The following is a 9,522-nucleotide window of genomic DNA, read 5'->3' as shown; positions in this document are numbered from 1 at the left end:
ACTTGATGACTTACTGTGACCAGATCACATCCAGTTTACCTCAATTATTGTTTTAATCTGTCCTCTTGTTTCTCCAGCTATTTATGCCTTGCCTCTACCTGCTCTACTATGATTTTATTGATACTAGCTGTATTTACTCATATCCTGTCTACAAGATGAGCTTCCCTGGTGGCTCAGATGGTAAAGAATCCACCTGCAATGCAGGAGACCTGGGTTTGATCCCTGGGTTGCGAAAATAGTTTTCTGTTGCATTTTGCAATGGTAACCCATCCTCTGACAAACCTAATGATGGCTGAATGTCTTGAGGCAGTTGATCAAATATAACTCTACCCAGAATAACTGTAATAGTGCAACTGTAGAAATGGGAGAGAAGCAACACGGGAAATTTTTCTGGATCATAATTCCTAGTGCTGTGGGAAAATTGGTCATGAAATGTCTCCCAAACCTCGATCTAATTTATGACCACAAGGAGGTGCTATGGACAAAAAAGTTGCCCTTCATTTCAATAATCAGTGAATTAGCCCCACCATCAAGCCCTCAGCCTTTGCACCTGCCCCCAACAGTGTACCATGAGGGTAATTTAGAAATGAGAAAAACAGGATCCTAGCCTGGATAAAATCCATATCAAAGGAATTTCAATGAGCTCAGACTCTTTCCATATATAGAAAAGCACTAAAATCTCTTAATTTGATATCTTTTGTGTGTGTGATTCACAGTAACTGTTTGATATTCAACCACATATTTTTAGCAAAAATGCAAAAACTCCAGTATATCCTGCCCACCCACCCTTACCTTTTTGGAACAGTTTGTCAGAACTGAGAGGCTGCTTTCCTGGACTGTTGTCCTCAAATAAAACATAATTCTCAACTTATAGATGATGCATTTATGTCAGTTAACCTCTATAAATTCCACTGGAATAAAAACATTTTTTCTATAAGGTTAGCCAAAAAGTCTGTTCAAGTCTTTCAAACATGAATGAACTTTTTGGCCAACCCAATATATCTATAATGGGTTTTATTTCAATTTTTACTGTGCATGTCTGTGAACAAAGTATCAGAAATTGAACTAGTAGCTTCTGCGCAAAAATCTTTTAATTTCTAAGAGAATTCCCCCAATAATTATTAATGGTAATAACTTTTTTAACTTTTGTCCTTTTTTTTTTTCTTTAGAAGGCAGCACCCTGCAACGTGTGGGATCTTAGTTCCCTAACCAGGGACTGAACCCGTGGCTCTGCATTGGACATGCAGAGTCTGAACTACTGGACCACCAGGTAAGTTCTGGTGATATTTTAAAAGTGTATTGCTTCAATGTGTATTTTTGTATGCCCAGAAATAGTGTCTTAATTCTTTTACCCCAAACTCTGCCTCAAAATGCCTAACTTTAAGTGCTAACAATTTACATAGAAGAATACTGGTTCTAATTCCAACACCTGAGAGCCTAAGATATTCTCAGTTCTCTCCCAAGAATCTTTATGGGAATTAAAACAAGAACTTCTTACTGTAGATCTGACCAAATGGCTACTCAAGTGACCTGTGTATTTATGAGAATCATTTCATTCTAAAATACTTCCACTACATGGAGGGCTTCCATGGATAACTTTAACTCCACTCTACCCCAGTGAGTGCTTAGCAGTGTCTGGAGACATTTTTGGTTGTCTCACTGAGGGTAGAGGAGTTTCTATTTGCATTAGAGACCAGGGATGTTGGTAATCATCATACAATACCCAGGACAGTCCGACATGGCATTAATGAGTCTGTGAACCCTTGAGTTACACGCAGTAAAGATACCAGAGCACTGGTGAGATAGGAAACGCTGCAAAAGACAATGAATACGGTTCCCGTTCTGGTACAGCTGAGATGATAAACCACTTTATATGTACTTTTTAAAAATGAAAATGGTCTACACAATATTTATATTTAAATACTTTTATTTTTATTTCACAAAAAAAGCAACAGTGTTTGCAGGTACACATGCCTTTCAGTCAGTGCTGGTCATATGCAAAACAAGGTATCGCAAGTATAAAGAAAAATAAGCCTTTTCCCTTTACAAGTGACAAAACACAATTTGCATATATAATATTATATATATACATACTATTTTCAAAATCTTTCACAAAAGACAAGATTATGATACAAATTTAGAATTCTACCCACAAGCTCAGATTCAAGAAATTGGAGATCTCTGTAAGTGTTTAAATACAAAAATGTGATACCTTTACAAGTTTTGAAGTAACTACTTTTCAAAGTGTTTGAGAGACTATTCTTCACAGCAACACGGAACACTTGGCTTTAATCAAGAAAGCTGTAAGATTCAGTTTTGTCTCAACGTGAGTTTGTTGATTAATGCAAATGTCCCAATTATGCTGTAATTGTCACTTTGTACACATGAATATGTTACTGTACTGATGCTTTCTACACTTCAAGTTCTGGAGCATTTCATTCAGCTAAGCCCTGACGTTTACTTCCTTTGAAGTATTTCAAATTAAGAACTGTTGAGAAGTACCACTAAATATGACCATGACTAACTCCAAAAAGATGCTCCCTTTTATTTATGGTCAAAGTTAAATGTGGCATGAATAAACTTTTATTTTCCGTACAGCAGCAGGTATACGTAACAGCAAAGTATAAGCAAATTTTTCATCACTAGAACCTGAGAGTCTGATACGGTGAATAACACCTCTTTGCAAATTTTCTAGGAGTCCTACCGTTCAATGTTTCTATAACAGTATGGCAAATAACAGTATGGCAAATCTTCAGCATTATATTGGTTATAAATCGCGAAACAAACAAAAAAAAAAAACAGTGCTCAGAAGGGAGGGAAGAGAGGGATGGATGGATTTTCCACATGCCTTTTCTTTGCGACAGATAAATATGGAGTCGTAACATTTACCATGTGGCGGATGAACAGTCAATGTGAAATATCACTGAAGAATGCTGAAAGTTAACACACAGGTCTGGATGTATGAAATGCATGCAAAGACATAGAGCTAAAAAGGCAACATGGGCTCACATTTCCGAGGACACTTGAAGATAACAGCTGACAGTGCAAGCACTGAAGACAAAAAGGAAAAATGAACAGGAATGGTTCAGCTAGTGGAGAAGGGAGAGGAGACGGATGCAGCCACGCAGAAGAGCTCTGGGGAGGAAAGGGCCAACTCGCCCTCCCATGTGCAAGGTGTTGGGAGTCAAAGAGCTTGCCACCCCAATTCTTCTTGAATTAGTTTTGGGGCCCATGTTGTCATTTACTAGAATGACGGCAATAACTCAAAAAGATTCACTCCAAAACCCAAAATGATTTCTACCGAGTACAGAAGAATATGTAACTGATGGAACTGGAGCCAACTGAGTTAGAATCCAGGGCCTCAGAAAGGAGCTACTCTCAAGGGTCTTCAAATGAGTGAATGAGTGCTGCTGAGAGATGAACAGCAAAAAAATTTAACCACGCCTGAATTGCCAAAGAACAGGTCGCTCCCTTCCTACCATTTCATTCAGTGCGAGTCAACCTGAGACCTGCTAGATGTGATTAGCTCTCACAACTCAACCATATCCAAGCGTCTTCTCCCATCTTATGGGCTACATGCCTGGTGCCATTAGTTATACCACCTCAGTGCTACACCTTTAGCTCAGATGGCAAGGATCTGGTGGGACATTTTTTATTAGATACACTCAGAGCCCCGCAAGGGACTATTCAAGGAAAATAATGGGGGAAGAAAAGAAGCAAATCATGTATGTGCATGTATACACTTACATCTTCAAAGGCATATATCTGAGAGAATAAAAACAGCCACAAAATAGTAACTATTTTGCTCCAGCTGAAGGAGCAAATATGTGGGAAAGGAAGAAAGTAACCTGCTCATCCAGGGGAGCCAATTTTCATCAGCTCCCTACATAGCCATGTAAAGGGCTAAACACAGAGTAAAGCAACAAATGAAAACATTCATGAAGAACATTCCCCTGCCAAAAATATAGATCTCTATAAAACAAGCAAACATGCAACTCTTCTACTTGCTGTTACCACACAGGCAACAAGGGGAAGGAGAGAACGGGCGGATGTCAGACACTTCTCCTCAATTTGCATTTGGTAACTTGACATCCACCCAAAGGACTAGGTATAAAATCAGTAACATGGAAACAGTTATATACACTTTTAAAAAGGGCATACCCCGTCCCTTCCCACTAACTGCTACCCACCCAATAATTCCTCTCTCCAAAAAAAAAAAAAAAAAGATTTCTAAATTGTTGAACTATTGCCCATGTAGGCAGTCAGGGAAGGGAGTAGAGGAGATTTATCATACATCTGGACCTCCATGTTTCATTATGTACCTACAGATCCCAGCAAAGGACTGTGTACTAAATGAAATAACACACAAAATGTAGCAAACATTTATACATTAAAAAGTATATATATGTGTACACACACACACACACAGACCTCTCCCATCCCTACCTCTCCGAAAGCAGAGGCCAAACATCTATTCCTCTGCCACTGCCCAGTGAGGGAAAGGGAGCAGGGAGATCTTTTATAGAATCAATCCCAACTCCCATAAGGTTCCAAGAGAGTCATGCCAAAGACTGGACCCAAGACGAAATGAACACCAGAAGAGGCAGAAACATTTGTGTACACTTAGAAATTTATGTGTCTTGCCTAACAAGCTCATCCCCCATTAAAAACCTCAAAAACAAACAGCAGAAAACCAAACCCTCAAGTACTCCTACACTACACTACCGGTATACACAGGCTACAGGAGAAGGATCCGGGGGGGGAGATTTATTACACCCTGATCTGGACCTCTGCATTATATTTGATATTTAGGAGTCACAAAAGACACTAGGCTTGAAATGAAAGCGCAAATAAGTGCAGCAAACGTTTATACGCACACACAAAAGCAAACCCAGAAAAACCTTCACTGCTCTGCGCCCCACAAAAAATTCTTCCAAAAACTATGCTACTAGTCATTGCCTAGACAAGGCAATAAGGGAAGGGGAGAGGAGGAGATTTTTTTTCATAGAATGAACCTTAATTTTCATCATGTACCTAAGAATCCATGCAAAGGTTTAGGTACAAAATGAAGTAACAGGAAAAAAAAAAAAAAAAAAGGAACACAAACATTTATATACATTTTAAAAAGTACATATCCCTAAGCTCCCAGGCAAGGGAGTGACAGAGGCAAAAATAATCTAGACTGCTCTACAAACATTACCCACAGTGGCGACAAGGAAAGGGGAAGACAGAAGATTTTCCTACATCCAAACCTCCACATCTTCTTAGGGACCTACACATCCAAGCAAGGGATAAGTACAAAATGGAATAACATGATATTGAAACAACCACTGTATATACACAGATTTCAAAAGAATATATCCCGCCTCAGTCCCTTCCCAGCCCCGTCCCCTGCAAAATTCGAAAAGCCCAAACTACTTTAAAACTATTGACTACATGGATAAAAAGGAAAAGGAGAGAAGACTGCTCTATATCCAGAACTCTGTGGTTCATTAGCAACCTACCAGTGCAAGCGAAGGAGAGTGAGTGAGTGAAAGTCACTCAGTTGTGTCCAACTCTTTGCGACCCCATGGACTGTAGCCTGCCAGGCTTCTCTGTCCATGGAATTCTCTAGGCCAGATTACTGGAGTGGGGAGCCATTCCACACTCCAGGGGATCTTAACCCAGGAATCGAACCCAGGTCCCCTGCATTGCAGGCAGATTCTTTACCAGCTGAGCCATCAGGGAAACCCCCAAGTGAAGGGCTGTGTACCAAATGAAATACTATAATAAGGAAGTAAAAACCATGAGTATATATTTTAAAAGCATTTACCCTAATACCCACAAAAGAGCCCCTGAAACTAATCAACTACTCTACTAGCCATTGCCCTCTCAGGCAACACGGGAAGGGGTCAAGAGGAGATTGTCATACATGTGGACCTCCACGTCTCATTAGGTACTTTCACGTCCTATGAAAAGGACGTAGTATGAAATGATTAGTTATAATACAAAGTTATAGATTTATTTATATACATTAAGTACATACCCCACTGTCTCCCACCTCACAAAACAAAAACTACTCTAGCTACTGCCCAAAAAGGCAGTAAGGAAAAGGAAGAGGAGATCTCTCATACTCTGAATCTCCATTTTCATTAAGTACATACGCATTCATGCAAAGCAACACACCTAAAATGAAATATTAAAAAGTAGCATAACACTTATATACACTTGAAAAAAAGAAAATACAACCCTCCCCCATCTCTGCCCCCAAGAACAGACTAGATCAAAACAACAGAAACTGCAACTACTCACTTACGTTCATCTAGGCAATAAGGAGAGGGGCAGATAAGACATTCCTCCAACTTGCGGACCCTCACAGTTCATTAGATCTCTACTTATCCGTGAGGAGGATGAAGGAAATACAAAATCAAACACCCACAAACTAGTGATTTAGATACATTTTAAAAAATACACACTCTGCTCTTCTCCCACTGTGGCCATCTCCTTCCAAAGAAGGAAATCAAGTAACTACTCTGTAACTGTTGCCCAGGCAGGAAAACTTGAAAGGCTAGAAGAGATTTTCACAGGACAATGTCTCTTTCACTTTTCATCAGGATAAACTATACTAAGATGAAAGAATATAAAAACATCAAAACAAATGCATACGTTTAAAAAGTATATTCCCCTAAAGAACCCTCAAAGAAATCAATCAACTAGTCTATGAGCTACTGCCCACGTAGGCAACAAGGGAAGGGGAGAAGAGGAGGGTTATCATACTTTCGGACTTCCACTTTTCATTTGGTACTTAGTTGCCAATGAAGAGAATGCAGCACAAAATAAAAAAAAGCAAAACCCAGCAAAAGTGAACACATAGGCTTCATAAAATACAAATGGGGATGTAAGGGAGGAAGAAAAGAGTTATTTCCAATTTTTTTAAAAAAAGGAAAAGAGGAGAAGAACTACATCATACCTATGAAATTCAGGTCTTGTTTTGCAAACTCAGCCCAGAAATTGCTGTCTGCACATCTCCTGAGATGCATACACCTTCCCTGCACCCCCATGACATACACGAGGATTATGTAAATATTCAGCAACCTGACTACAGATTATCTTTCCACGTGCATTAGATTGAGTAGATGCTCAAAAGCCAACTCAGGAACAGGCAATCTATAATCCAACAAACGCAGCACTTAACTTTCATTTCTTCCTTTCCAGTGTTCAGAAAGGATTCTGTTCTGCACCCAGGAAGACTGATGTGGCTCAGTATCCTCTATACACCCAGAACTCTTCTGACAGCTCTGTTTCCACGGTGGCTAAAGTGCACGTGAAAACATGAATGGTGAAGAACAGTAGTGTTAAGTGGAGCCTGCGACAGTAAGAAAGTTTGTGAACACCAAAACAGTGGCAAACAACATAAATTCACTTAAAGAGATTCATATCAAACAAGATGGAGCAAGGCACAAGCTTATGGTAGCTGCTGACACTACTTCAGTTTAATATATCTAATCAGTTGGTCTTAACAAGCAATTAGATACCAACAAACTGAACTCCTTGGATTTCTAGTTTTGTAGCCTTTCAGATTTCCAAAGCCTAAGCTTTTCTTCTACAGTTCCAGATTTCCAATTTTGCCTTTCCTAATAATACAGTATGATGTGTCTTTTTATTAATTCAAGTCAACTCTCTCTCTGCAATGAATGTAACACTTGTCAGACAGTACTGAATTGTGTCATGGATCTGTGTGCTCATATAACAAAGAACTGCTGTGCTTCTATCTGAGTTCTCAGAAATACAGTGGTGAAATAAAATTCTGGGGGGAAAAACTTCAAATGCTCCAACAATACTTATTACACTACATGGTCTAGCCATTATTTAACCTTATATTCCTGACTTAGAGTTGGTTTTTGGAAGCCCTGTATAGATGGGATAGCATAACATTAAAAAAGTATGGAATTTCACAGGAAAATCTGAGGTGAGGCCTATAAATGAAAAATACAATTGGTATGGATCTGGTATTATGGGAATGAATGGCTTTTGAGTACAAAGATAGAAATGGATTTTGAGTTACCTCCTTTTTAGCCCATGTTTTGATAAAGTTTTAATTATAACAACCCCCACCCCGTTCCAGACACACACACTCACAGGAAAGAATGATATAATTCAAGACAAGATTTGCCATATGCGGAGCTAACAAATATTATAGAAACAATGTGAAGATGGGCAGGTAAAACAGAAGAATCTTAAATGATTTTGAGAAGTAGCAAAGTTTAAACTCTGTATCAAAGTGGATTTTAGTAATATGGTTTTTAAAAAAAACCCAGCAACAAAAAATCCTCCAAAATTTTAGTATTTTTCCCCACTCTAAAAATATAAAAACACACTTTCAAATATCGACTAAATTATCATCCATTTACTGAAGCACAAGAGTAATAAAGACCTACAATCACCCTAGTTTCAAAAAAACATCTTCAGATGATTCTGTGATTCTCAGATAACAGTATTTTCTACTCTAAAATAGAGAGATAAGTGCTGTTTAGAAAACACTAAATTGGGAGAAAACACACTAGGGCTAAAGAAGGTTATCTTTAGTTTCTATTGCCAGTCTTTTCAATTTTGCTATATAAAAATATTTTCATAAAATAAAATTTTATACATAATTCCATATATTCTCACTTGATACCCGCTGAATAAAAAAAGGTGACCTTTCCCATTGTCTGATTCAGTGGAGTGTTTTAAGTGCTGAAAAATGGGTAAATACCCTTTTTATGTAAGTAGGTGTTTTCAAGCAAAATAAAAAGTACAATAAATACTAGGAAGAAAGCTTTTCTCCTAAGAATCAAAGAAACACAACAATCTAGGTATAAGTCTGCATAGCTCAAAAAATTCAAGTACAGTATTTCCCCTTTAGAAGGAGTAAAATTGCCATATAGTTCTGGATACTCTCTTTCTTTCCCTGGCCATTCCCTATAATCTGTTAGTTTGGCCATTGCAAAAGAAAACTTTGATTTTTCAACTAAAGAAAAGTACTGTTTCTGACTTTAGAAAAAATTCAAAGCCCACCATATTAAAATAAACCTAAATCAAGTTATTCCTATCCACATTCTCTTTATTCCTTTAAGGTATTATGGTGAACTTCAAATAAAAATGTTCAATTTCTCAAAGGCCCTATTTTAAAATATACTTCTAATACGCAACTCTATAATATAAAATGAAAAACCACCCAATGGGTATGATTAAGAGAAAGTGTCTGTGATCTATCATGCCCAAAAGCAACTTAAACAAACTGTAAACTGTAATTCTTAGTAAGAAAGTCATGATAAGAGACACCAGTATTAAAAAAATGCCATAAATGCAGAAATACTTGTTTGTAACACAAGGGATATCTATGGCAGGGAGTGATAAAGGTGTACAGAGATTTGGAGACTACTGGAATTCATAAGTAAAATAATTAACGCTAACTCGGTTTGAAATATTTTCCTGAAAGATGAAAAAGAAGGTGTTAAATATTTGGAAAATCTACTCTTTTGGCCTTGTTATTTAGCTTTA

This window comes from Budorcas taxicolor, chromosome 7 (assembly GCF_023091745.1).
Source record: "Budorcas taxicolor isolate Tak-1 chromosome 7, Takin1.1, whole genome shotgun sequence".
NCBI classification, from domain to species: domain Eukaryota; kingdom Metazoa; phylum Chordata; class Mammalia; order Artiodactyla; family Bovidae; genus Budorcas; species Budorcas taxicolor.
The sequence above is the reverse complement of the archived record's forward strand: the minus strand, read 5'-3'. Positions refer to the sequence as shown.